The following is a 12,726-nucleotide window of genomic DNA, read 5'->3' as shown; positions in this document are numbered from 1 at the left end:
TTTAGCTGTGCAACCAGATTTATTGGCTACAACACCAGCCTTTAATGAACCTTAACAAAACAGTCAATTAACAAAGAGCTTACCAGGGCAGTAGAGCACTTTTGATGATAACATGTTTCTCTAAATTTTGAATCCCCATTGTCTTTTGGGTTTTTCAAATTGACTTTTCAGTTTGTTTTTTGATTTTGACTGGTCCTTCCCAATTATCACTTAGTTTTGGGCCACGCTTATCCTTTAGCATTGCAGTGGAGGATATTTCATTGTAGTGTAAATGTTTTCATGATTTCAAAAAGAAATAGAATTTACCCATGAATTATAATAACATGCATTGAGTTTAATAACATGCTTTACCCATGAAGTATAACAACATGGGAAGGGGAAGTTTCAAATTTCATCAAACACTTTGTGAATATACCTGCCTTTATATCATACTTGTCATTTTGGGTTTAACTTATCAAAAGTTTGGGAATTGTGATTACACCAAACTCCCCCTTTTCCAGCAGCCTGTCTCAGGCAGTTTGCTGGCTCAGATGCCTTTAAGAGTGATGCACAAAACCCTACTCTGGGTGATGTGTCCATTTTCCACCAGGGTTATTCCATCCTGGAGCCTGCAGGAGTATGTCCTCATGTTTGCAGTTTTATTATGAGCTTATGTGACTCCATTCCATGGAAAGGTAACCTGAGCAAAAGAACAGGCCAGGTTTCATCAGGAATGTCTTTCAGCCATGACATTTTCATGTAGGGGGATAGAATATAAGAAAATAAAGATGGTGTAGAAAGTAATCTTACCCCTCAGGAGTTGCAGCTGGGCCAATTAGCAAAGATTAGGAGCAGGCCTGACTTTAACAGGCTACAGGTGTAACCAATGAGAAGAAGATGCTATAAAAGAGTCGGGTGGCTGGGTGAGAAGGGAACTGGAGCCTGATGGTTACTTTGTGAAAAGGAAAGAGTCAGTGCTGTGGGGAGCTGTCCGTGAGAAACACCAAGCAGGTATGAAACTTTTGTGATAAGGAGACAACAAGTATGGAACCCCCTGCAATAAGATGACAGCATTTTCAGGCTAATTTTGTTGTATAAAATGTTGTTTTCTCATCCTACTTTCACATGAATTGCTTCCAGCCATCCATTGCTACAAGAATGATGTCTTGTAATGACTCATTCTGTTTTCATGTCACTCATTATCTTGTGTGTCTTTGTTTTCCCTGTATCTGCCTCTTCTTTCAGCTAAATATTTCCCGCCTGCCATTCTTCCTTCATTATAGCTGTGATTAGTTTCACTTCTCCATCATTGCCTGCTCTTTCTATAATGGGGAGTGACCAGAAATCATGACAATAATTACAACACCGTGCTGAGTTTAATCAGTCATGTAATGTCTTACTAAGGTAAAAATTCAAGGTATTCAGTCTGATTTCATTGCAAACACATTAAAAAAGAGCTCCCCTCCCCACCAACACGTCTGGATGCAGATGATGCATGTAGGTGGATAAAGAGAGGACAGCTTGCACTGCACTTTTAGGCTCCCAAGCCCTGTGAGGCACAGAAGGCCCCGTGGTCTGTGTAAATATTTTTCTCTCTGTGCTAAACAGAGGCAGATTTTCCAGCTAATTTGTCCCTAAAAGAAATGCATGGGAACAGCTGTTCCCTAACAGTTTCTGCCAGTCCAAGCTTACCTGAGACAGGATGTGCTGATGATTCAAATTGGGCTTGTCCAAACACTTCACTGGATTGGCAAGACACTAACACTTGAGTTAGTCAGGATTTGCTCAGTTCTTCTGGTCAGTGCAGCTTTGTAACCCATCAATACCTCATCTAAGTCTGCAAAGGTCAATCTCAGCATTGAAAATCCATCTTCTCCTGCTGCAAATACCCAAGTGACACAAATACACCTGCTAGGCCTTAAGGACAATGACAATGAGTTTAGTTTAAGAAGATTCCTGAGTAAAGGTCCTTCAGGGACATAGTCAGTTGTCAGTGGTGGTGATAAAAGTTTCTTCTGGCACTAAAAACTAGTTTCAAAAATTAAATCATCGTTTTAAATTGTTGTATCCACCTAAAATCCCATCTGTGTTCCTGTGATTAAGAGAAATAAATGGCCTGGTTAGGTTTTTGGTTTGGGCTCTTATCTCTGTGGTGCCCACATAAATCAAGTGTAACTTCAGTGAGACCATTGCTTGTTCAACACTGATGCAAAGACAGATTAGCACCAAACTGACCATCAGCCTCTAATGGGAAAATGCCATGGGTTGTGTTTCCAGTGTCAGGGGTGGTCAGCAGTTAATAACTGAGATGGAATTATGGAAATGGGTAAAGAATGGCTGGAGTGGGCTGGAGGAGCTGGCACATTTGGGAGGGATGTGATGAGCACCAGTGGCTGCTCTTCTCCCTCAGGCTATGGGAAGAAGCCCCCAGAGGAGCAGCACTCACCATTTGGACCATTAAATGTTACACTTTGCTCAGAGGAAAGGTTATTAAGTGTACAGGGTGGCAGGAATCCATTTGCAATAATTGTGTTGTGGTTCCTCTGCTGCTTCTGCCGGTGACTCAGGCAGTGTCCCTTCCTGTCCTAGAAGTTGTTGTGTGACATTTACAGCTACTGAAAAAGTGGCTTTGATGAGGTCTTTACTGGGATAGTTTTGGAAACCATTTCCACTTTAATGGGATACCTATTTGTCCATCTCCAAGACTTGTCCTGCATCTGTTAGAACTTTTACAAGTCTTTGTCACCATTGAGTCAGAGATGACACAGAGCCATGTCAGAAGGCAAAGGCCTCATTTATTTGATCCTCTCCCCTTTTATATCTTAGTTTTGGTCATTTAATCAATAAATTTCACATGATTGGCTAATTAACAAGACACCTATTTGTAAACAACATTTGTTTTATTTGCAAGCAGATAATTTGAAAAGTTATTCAAAGGTGTTTGTAAAGCACAGATTCAGAAGAGTTCCTAACTGAGTGAAACATGCAGGGACACAACTTTTATTGGCTTTGGAGAATTCAGAGGAATTTGAATTGTTGCTGTGCTCCCCCTCCATTTGTGTTTTAGGTTTGTAATTTAGTTACTGCTGAGGTGTAATCACTCCTGATGGATGTGTTCACAACCAAGTTGTAACAAAAGCTGCTGAGTGTGTTCTGGGAGATGCTAATCATCCTTAGCTCTTATTAGCTGTAGTGCCAGTCAGAGACATTTAGCTCCAGGATTTTCTGTTTATGAACAGAACCCTTATTAGTGTCAACTCTGCAAAAACCCACCTGAGTCTGAGAGCTGTCCCCAGGCTTACAGAAAAGCAGTGGCCAGTGGTTAAATGAGCCTTTTTCTGGGACAGGGATCAGAAGCTCTGAGTGAGGTACATCCCATGTGAGATGAGCTTTTCAAACCCTTCATCTTTCCAAACCCTCCATTGGAAAAGCTGAACTGTGTGCTGTGCTTGTTAAGAGTCATAAATATGTTCTTCTGGTACAAAAGGCTTTATGTTTGCTATTATCCAGTCTCATTTTCTGCTTCAAGCAGTGATGCTTTCTGAGCAGTGTGTTTATTTCAGATTATTAGGATTTACCCTGGGAAGAGACTCATAGCATGTTTTTCAGAGGCTGAAGCACCTACGTTGTTTTCCCTGAGTCTTTGGAACTTGGCAGGGAAAAACACCTCCAGAACCAGAGAAAAGCACTTCTTACTCTATGAAATTCTGTTCAGTTTTGGCTGAGATGTAAACTTGCTAATTTCCCTTTTTAGCACTCGATTTCTTAGTGAAATGCTGGCAGTTTGTCAAAACAGAAATGGTGTAGCCTGGCACACTGTGCCACTGTGGGCCATGGCAGGTGGCACTGCCAGGGACATGAGCTCCTCAGGGAACGCTCAGAAAGGATTTGGGCTGCACTGGGCTTGTAATGCAATGTTGTCTCATCAATTCTTGCAAGTGAACAAAAAATAACCTCAATACTCCACTTTCCAGTCAAGAGAAAAGTCTCCTCTCTTTGGCAGGAGATGCAGTTTCTTGTGTGGTCTGAACACAGCTGGTGGAAGGTGACTGGGAGCTGCTGGGATTTCTCTTTCCCCTTGCTCTCACATGAGGAAAAGACTGGAATACAGCAGCCCTTTTCTCTTCATGGTGCTTTTCTTGTATTATGAGTTGCTTCAGTTGCAGTCAGGCACTCAGAAGTTGTGAAGAGCCAGCCATGGTGTCACCTTTTAATTCAGCATCTCTGGGCATGGGCGAGAGACCTCAAATCGTGTGTCAGGTCTGGGCCCTCCCAGCCAGAGAGCCCAGGAGGGGCTGAGGGAGCTGGCAAGGGGCTGAGCCTGGAGCAAAGGAGGCTCAGGGGGCCCTTGTGGCTCTGCACAACTCCCTGCCAGGAGGGGACAGCCAGGGGAGGTCGGGCTGTGCTGCCAGGGAACAGGGACAGGACAAGGGGAAAGGGCCTCAGGCTGGGCCAGGGGAGGCTCAGGGTGGGTATTTGGGAAAATTCCTTCACTAAAAGAATGGGGAGGCACTGGAAAGGCTGCTCAGGGAAGTGGTGGAGCCCCCACACCTGGATTGTTCAGAAAACATGTGGAAGTGGACTTGGGCTTGTGATCTTGGAGTGCTTTTCACTGGTTCTGAGATTGGGGCGTCACCTTTAACTCTGCCAGCTCTCTCACCTGCCTGGGCTGAGTGCACCTGAGAGTGGGTCAGGAGGATTCCCAGCTCCTGTGTGGAGTTCCCAAGGTGCCTGGAGAAGAGAACAGCACAGAGGATTGCTGAAGGAGAGAGGCTCACCTGTGCTGGGGGCAGGTGAACAGAAGGATTCTCCTCTCTCCTGGTTTTTGCTGTGTTGCTGAGCAAGCCCAGAACAGCTTTTGTGGCCATTCCCTGCCTCATCTCCTGCACCCTCAGGCTTAATGTGGAGAAGTGCTGAGCACTCAGAGCTGCAAATGAAATCCATGGGCAGTGTGGCCACTCAGCATTCCCCAAATTAATGAGGAGTGGGATGGATAGCTGGACATGGGGACAGCAGCAGGATCTGGCTTCTGCAAATGATCTGCAGCTTGGGTTGTTTGTGTCTCTGTTGTGAGCACAACTTGCAGTAAATGTAAATGAATTGAGACACTCCTGGCTATAATTTCCCCAATAACATGTGCAATTATAATATTTTCCATGTGCAGCAGGTTGTGAGTGGTATTGAGGTACAGATCTTGACTGCACACAGTGTACATTTTGTGGTGTTGTGAGGTCCACAGGACGAGGTGAGAGATGAGATTCTGACTCCATGTTCTCAGAAGGCTGATTTATTATTACATAATTTACCATGTTATATTTTTATTTACTCTATTATATTTATTTATCATCTTATATTTACCATAAAGAAATTATATGCTAAAACTTTGCTAAAGAAAAGAAAAAGGATACCTCAGAAGGTTTCACAAGAATGATAATGAAAGCTCATGACTGACTCAGAGTCTGACACAGTTGGCTGTGATTGGTCATTAATTAAAAACCATTTACATGGAATGAGTCAAAGATGCACCTGTTGGTAAATGATCTCCAGACCACATTCCAAAGCAATCAGAGTATTATTGTTTTCATTCTTTTCTGAGGCTTTTCAGCTTCCCAGGAGAAGAAATCCTGGCAAAGGGATATTTCAGGAAATATCATGGTGACAACACATCACACTCATAAAGGTACAGACAGCCTGAGATGGACCAGCACATGAAGGAGCTGCACTTGCTTCCCCTGAAATCAATAAAATTTCCATCCATTTCAATACTCACAAGAGATGATGGATTAGGAGAACTTAATTTGGGGCTTTGGGGAATGGTATTCACAACTTTAATTGTATTCAGGTAAAATGCACATTGATCCTTGAACAAATTCTCAGTACAGCTGGCCATTGAGAAAGAAAAATCAGAACTTTGCAAATGCCTCTGCACATTCTTGCTGTGATTAACTGTTCTTTAAAAGAGAAGAGAAGGTAGGGATGTAATAGAAGTTATTACCCTGCTTGCAATTATTCTGAGTAGTAAAACAGATTAAGTAGAGGCTTAAGGCATGAGCTTAGTGAATGTAGCCATACCTAAACAAACAGTGGCAATTCTGCTCTTTCACTCTGAATTTTAAGATTAAGTAAATGGCAGAGTAATTTAAATTATATGTAAATATTTGATTAATGGAGTCTTGACACTTTGGCTTGTAATTCCTACTCTCTTATTAAAATCATCCACCAAAATTTGAAGTAGAAATTAATTTTTTCTCTAATTAAAAGCATTACTTTTCAAATACGATTGTGCACTGTGACAAACCCTAGTGAATTCTGCATTAGCGCAGGAGCTCCTGAGCTCTCAGATCTCCTGTCCAAGCAAGCAGGATTCTCTGCTGGGCTCTCTGTGCCTCATCCAGTGGTGGTGGGCAGGAATTCCTGGCCACTGAGGCACCTGGGATGCTGAGCAGCATTGCCCTCGTGCTTAACCTCCTTCTCCTTCCTCTAGGAGATAATTCTGTGATTATAATGAGCTAAAAATCTCTCTTTGCAGTTTGTATGGGACTCTCCTCATGATGAGAAGCAATGATATTTTGGTTACCCTGAGGTAAATGCTCACTGGGTGGGTGAAAATACACATTTTAAGTTTGCATTTTTTATTGTTCACATGTCACAACTCAGAGAATTGGTGCTGCGTTTAAAGGTGGGGGAGACATGAATGTGGGTTCCTTCCCCAACATCAACCTCCCTCCTCTTGGGTTTGCTAACAGAGAAATCAAAATAAATTTAAAATGACAGAAACACAGAATGGTTTTGGTTAAAAGGGACCTTAAAAATAATTTAATTTCAATCCCCTGCCATGGAGAATTTGGATGTTAAAGAAGCATGAGGGAAGGGAAGTAAGAGAAGAGAGGTTTTCACTCACCTGTGTGCTTACAGATGATGCTGAGGCATGAGCTGTGAGCTGATTTGCACAGTGCACATTGCCATTCAAATATTTACAGTGTACCTGTAAAGCATCTGGGTACCACAGGGGTTGAAATCCCTGCTCTCATCACTTTTGTATGGGAGAGGAGCACAAGGAGGCTCCGTCTGAATCAAAATGACTTTTGTTTTTTACCTTCAGAGAAGGTGAAGGAAGACATTCCAGCCTCAGGTTCAGCTGGGGGATTTAATCTGGATTTACAGGGGTGAAATTGAGCAGAAGGGGTCACGATGTGGCTGAGCAAGTGTAAGAACAGTTGGCAGCTGAAGGGGATGGTCCTGCATCACCTGCAAGGTCTGCTCATCCCAGACCTGCTCAGCTTGGCTTTGCTGCTTATCTGACTCTTCAGTGATCCCCCTTGGCTTGTTAAAGATGAAGAAAATGCTGTCTTTGGCTGGAAGTCGAGTTTTCTGCTGATTTAGTGAGGTGAACTTGGTCAAGCAAAGTTGCTGCAAGGCCAAGAGGAACTTGGGGAACTTTTCTTGTGGTGGCAGGGCAGAAAATAAGCCCTGCTCCTGTCTTCATGTGAGCTGCTGTGGTGGGAACAGCAGCAGCAACAACGGGGCTGGGATTTGGGATCTCCAGCCAACCTCAGTCTTCTGGGGGGGTTTTATTGCTGAATAATTGCTCTTGCATCCTCTTCTGAGTGGAGGAATCTGGCCTGGGCTACTCCATTGATCTGGGCTTAAGTTTGTAAGCTTTGGGAGCAGAGGTAGGGGAAGTTTCAGTGTATGTGCAGTGCTGTTCATAAATATTGAAGTAAAACATGAATAATGGCTAAGTCCCTGATCCCACAGGCTACTGACCCTGCCTGTTTGAGATTTTTATTCAGGTAGTTCACCAAAAATCTCCCATTAAGCCTGCAAAGCTCACATATTCAGGAAATGCTTGCATTTAAAGCAAATTAACAAGGAACCTTGTGGGCCTTTATTGAAGTGCACGAGGATCTTTACAAGTATCTCTTGTTTGTAAAGACAAATGTGCAAGGACAACTGCTGCAAGCCTCAACTCCACTTCTGCTAACGAGCTGACTCAATGCCAGCCCCGGGACACACCACATTCCCCCTCCAGCCGCTGTAATTAACATTCATTTTTTACTTCACGGAGATCATCCCCGAGCTAATCCCGCTCTCGGAATCGGGTGCAGTTCCTCGCTGTTCCGGCCAAGTTTGCGGCTTTTTTCCCTTCCCTAGCGAGTCAAAGCAGGGCACGGAGGTGAGGAAGAGGAGGCGCTGATGGACGTGCCGGGGGTGCCGGGGCGGGAAAGAGGAGAGGGAAGGGAAAGGAAAAGGAAAAGGGGAAGGGAAGGGGTGCCGGTGCCTGCGGCTGCAGTTCGCCGTCCCTCCGAGCCGCGGCGGGGGCACACTCCGCCCGCGTTTGGCGAGCGCGGCTCCGAGCGGGGCAAGGCGGAGGCAGCCGCGGCCCGAGGCGGAGGTGAGGACCGGGAATACCGGGGGGTGGGATGGGATGGGGTGAGATATGGAATGGGATGGGGGACCCTCACCAGAACAGCTACTGAGCGAAGCCCCTCGCCCCAAACCCCTCGCTCTAAACCCCTCGCCCGCAGCCCCTCGCCCCGGCGGCTCCTGGGGCCGCTGCTTGTGGCCACCAGCGCGGTGAGGGTGTCCGAGGGTTGGGAGATACGTGGGAGATGCTCTCGGATGCTAGTCGGCAGCATCCCGCTTGCTTCGGATGGAACTCTGCGCTCCTTGTCGGATTTCCGGAGTGTTAGAGCTCCTCGGGACTCCTGGAACCCAGTGCGAGTCCTGCAGAAGGCTGGGATTGGTTACTGGGATTCCAAAGGGATTAGCAGGGTCCTCTGAAAATATCTGGGGGAAGAACAGATTTTACTCAGCTTCCGTCCAGAAAATTTGTGGTTCCTGAGTCTGCGTTGACGTTTGGATTTGAGAGGATATTGAGACATTCGGGATTTACGTGGTCGTCTTCACGTGAAAGGTCAGGAGTGATTATTTTCCTTTTTAAAAGGTTTTACAGACAGGTGCTGGTGGTTTTGCTGATGGAGTTGTCCGCAGAAGTGTGATGGAGGAGCACAGGTGAACCTAAGAAAGGGGTTTGAAGGTAAGAGGGGAGTTTGGTGTAATTAAACGGGCAAACTCGCGTTTTGTGTTCACTTAGCTAAGGAAGAGCTCTCTTCCAAGAGAGAGAGAGCCTGTCCTGAATGGTCCGAGCTGAGTGGAGGGGGCAGGGTGAGGCGGCGAACATTTGCGTTTGAAACCAGCAGTGCTTTAGCTTGCCACTTCCCTTGTAAAGACCATAAATATCTGAATTGACGCGGAGTTTGTTCATTAGGAAGCGAAGGTTTGTGCTGCTTTAGGGGGTACCACGGGCGAGTTTCCCCCTCGGGGTCCAGCAGTGAGTGCGGGTTAGAGCGGGATGCTCCGGGGGAGCCGGCGCTGGGGCTGACCCGCCGCGCACCCAACAGGTCCCCGCGGTGTTGATTCGCCGCCTGAAACTTGGCACGCCGGATTCGGGCGGGTGGCAGCAGCCGAGCCTCGGAGGAAGCAGGCCTGCCTACAGGTGGCATTTGGGGACCAGGCACCGGCGGGAGCCCAGCTCGCTCGGCGGTGGGTGCGCGCCGCTCCGGAGTTGGGCTCGGGGAGCGCCGAGCGCGGCTCTGCCGGGGGCTCCATCCCCGGGGCTGCTCCCGCTCGGGCAGCGCGGGGGGCGAGCTGGGAGCGCAGCGCAGCCGCGGAGGGATGGATGGATGGAGAGGGGAAGGAGCACGCCCGGAGCCCCCGGCCCCTCTGCCGTGCGCCGTGCCCGCGGGCGGCGGGGCTGCCCGCGAGTTGCTGCGCTATCCCGGAGGAGCGGCTGCCGCGGCGGCGATGCCCGGAGCCCTGGCGAACGCTTGCTGCCTTCTTTCTTTCTCCCCCCCCTCTCCGCTCCTCCCTCCCTCCTTCCCTTCCTTTTTTTCCCTCTCGCCGATGCGGGAGGCGGGCACGAGCGGCGGATCCGCAGCTCCGCAGCGCTTTCCCGGGAACCGGGGGGGCAGCGGCGGCCCCGCTCCCGCTCCCCCGCCCTGCGCAGGCAGCGCCGCAGCCGCGCTGGCCCCGGCGGGCGGAGCGGCGCCGCCGCTGCCCCCGAGCCCGCACGGAGCCCGCTCGGAGCCCGCGGGCCTCGCTGCCACAGGGCGGCGGCCCCCGGCCCGTCCCGCTGCCCGGCGCGGCCCAAAGTTTCCCGGCGGAACGGGGGTAAGTCGGGGGCGGCGGGGGATGCGCGGGCGCGGGGATGCTGGAGCTGCCCTGGCGCGGCTCCTCGGGCTGCCTCGGCTCCCACCCTGCCGCCACCCTCCCGGAGCCGGGAGAGCTCCTCCGGCGAGGACGGACACCCATCTCTTCCTCCCTTTCCCCATCGGTCCCTGTCGCGGAGCGGAGGAGAGACGGTGACCTCAACTAGTGTGGTGCCGCTTTGAGATGCGGGGTTAATTTGCGAGGGCCGGCATTGGCAGAAATGCAGCGCTCAGACTTTAATATCTGCATATGGTAATGGTAAAAGAAAGGAACCCGTTAGTATTCCGCTCCTGTGGTACTTGGCGCGGGAGAGCGGCTGCTCCATCTCATTTCCGAGCCTATCTGGGGGAGCGGAGCGGTGCTGGGTGCCTTCCCCGCTGCCTTGTCCTCCAGGCACCGGGGAGTCCTGCGGAGCGGAGACGGGAAGCTCCTCGCCTCGCAGCCGCAAAGCTGCGCAGAGACTCCTTCCAGGGCTCGGGGAGCTTTGGGAGCGGGATTATGGCAGGAAGCAGCAGGGTAACCCCGGTGCCCCGCTCCTGGTGGGTGATGTGGCTCTGCTGCCAACCTTTTACACAGCCCAGCGGTTTTGCCAGCCCAGTGGCTGATGCGAGCCCTGTGTCGGAAATGTTGTGCGAACTTGAGGGATGCACGGTGAGGTCAGCCGTGGGGGCTGGAGCCCTGAGCGCTGGGATTACCTTGGGAAGAGCAGCACCGAGGTGTGGGTGGTGTCACGCCGGGAGAGGCAGATGCCGCCTTCCCTTCCCATCCCCTCTGCGTGTTTCGGCAGTGGCCATTAATGACGATTGGATGCTAATTCGGAGGGAGGGGTGTGGTAGCCGGAGGGGTTTTTGGTAGCAAATCAATCCCCGTTGACTCATTGGGGCCCGCCGAGGTGCGGGGGGAAGCCCCTGTGCTCGCAAGGCGCTGCTCCCACTGCCAGCATCAAAAGTTGAGGTGGAAACATTTCCGTGTCTGTTGCCACCCACCCTCCGACGGGAGGAGGTTCGTGACATATAAATTTCTCAGACTGCTCTTTGGGCTGTCTGCGTGTTAAGCAAATACGTTTCTCACTTCGACTGAGAACAGTTTTGCTCTCTGATGAGTGGAAACTGGGGGAAAAAAAGGAGACATTTAAAAATAAAATCAGACCGTATAGCTGGAGTGGTAAAGCAAATGTTCTCGAGATCCCACGTAGCAAGCTGGGGATGAATGCAAACTGTTCCTGCCGTGTAACTTTTCCAAATGCAGCTCTCCCTGAGAGATGCGATCTCCTCCAGCCTGGCAGCAGAGCCGGGTGTGCATGGAGCACGGAATGGGTGCCAGGACGCTTTTCCTGTGCCCTGAAGGGACAGCGGGAGCGTGCTGGCAGGAGTGACAGCCTTGCCACCCACAGCAGCGGCACGGGAGCCCGCCCTGCTCACAACTTTCTGCCGTGTCAAAGCTCTGGGGAGTGAGAGGCTGATTTCTCCCAAACTGGGGACTGCTGGCTCTCCCCTCTTGCTTCAGCTGGACGCCCTATTGTCACCCTCAGTGTCTGCAGGTGACACGGGCTTAATCTGCAAGGGAATGACCCTGGACAGGTAAAGGGACACTTTAATTAGTCTTGCTTTTGTTTTTATTCAAAGTTTCACGTGCAGCCTTTCCTGTCCTGCTTTTTCTGTAACTTTCCAATGACAACGTGTGCTAATATCTGGAAAAGTGTTAGAATATCTAATTCCTCTGGCAAAATGGGAAAGGTTGGTAGAGCAACCTGCTAAACACCTTCAAGAGTGAGTGCTGGCTTGGTGAGCATTTTATAGATGAAGAGGTTCAGTCAGCTTTGTGAGACCATGGTTATCAGTCATTCCTCCACCAATGAAGCATCACATCAGCTGTGCAAATGAGCTTCTTAGATCTGGGCTCTGGTTTTCTGTGCAGAGATGGAAGCCTGAAGCACAAAGTGTCCATGGGGTACAAGTGTGGGATGGCTTGGGCTTGGTGGCTGTTTGGGACAGCTCCGCTGCATTTGCTGTAGGCTGAAGCTTTGTGCTTCAGAAGCTGCCACAGGACTGATTCAGGGATACAGAGCTTTGCCAGGACATCAGACATGAGTTAGAAGTTGGCTTGAGTTATTTTCCCTCAATTTACCAACTAAACTTCCATGAGTTCCTTATTATTACTCCTGGATGCTTCAGGAACCACATTTTTACTTGGTGGGACACATCCTTAAAAAGTGGTCTCCCTCCTTTCCTTCTTCCCATGCCTTAGCAGCCTGAAATCCATGGAGATTTACCCCTGAACCCTGGGATTTAAGTGCTTTAACAGCTTCTGTAAATTGTTAAAGGCCGTAAGTTGTTAAAACTTTGTTCCTGGTTAGCAAGCAGCTGAAGGTGATGAAAGCAGTGGCTTTGTACTTTTTCTTTTCATGGCTCTGGTAAATTTCTGGTAGCAATTCAGCCTTAGTCCAAATGCTCTCAAACAGGAAGATAACCTGAACAGTAGCATTCCTTTTGTTGTTTTGTTTTGTTTTGTTTTGTTTTTTCTTTATATTTGTGT

General features: G+C 48.9%; 1 protein-coding gene across 10 annotated transcripts in view; it reads left to right on the top strand.

The window, feature by feature from the left end:
• Window positions 1-8,225: 8,225 nt before the first annotated feature.
• The window catches only part of PCDH15 (protocadherin related 15), a 630,962-nt gene continuing 626,461 nt past the window's right edge, over window positions 8,226-12,726 (top strand). For 5 of the 10 annotated variants that reach the window (XM_074544559.1, XM_074544556.1, XM_074544549.1 and 2 more), the window contains exon 1: window positions 9,861-10,152. The gene's annotated coding sequence lies outside the window, so the exon portion shown is untranslated. Of the gene's footprint in view, window positions 8,375-8,477; window positions 8,897-9,397; window positions 9,526-9,663; window positions 10,153-12,726 lie in introns of those variants that run through there. The other 5 variants (XM_074544551.1, XM_074544552.1, XM_074544553.1 and 2 more) reach the window with 5 other exon arrangements.

The sequence above is a fragment of the Zonotrichia albicollis genome, chromosome 7, assembly GCF_047830755.1.
Source record: "Zonotrichia albicollis isolate bZonAlb1 chromosome 7, bZonAlb1.hap1, whole genome shotgun sequence".
NCBI classification, from domain to species: domain Eukaryota; kingdom Metazoa; phylum Chordata; class Aves; order Passeriformes; family Passerellidae; genus Zonotrichia; species Zonotrichia albicollis.
This window is presented reverse-complemented; position numbering and strand designations above follow the sequence as displayed.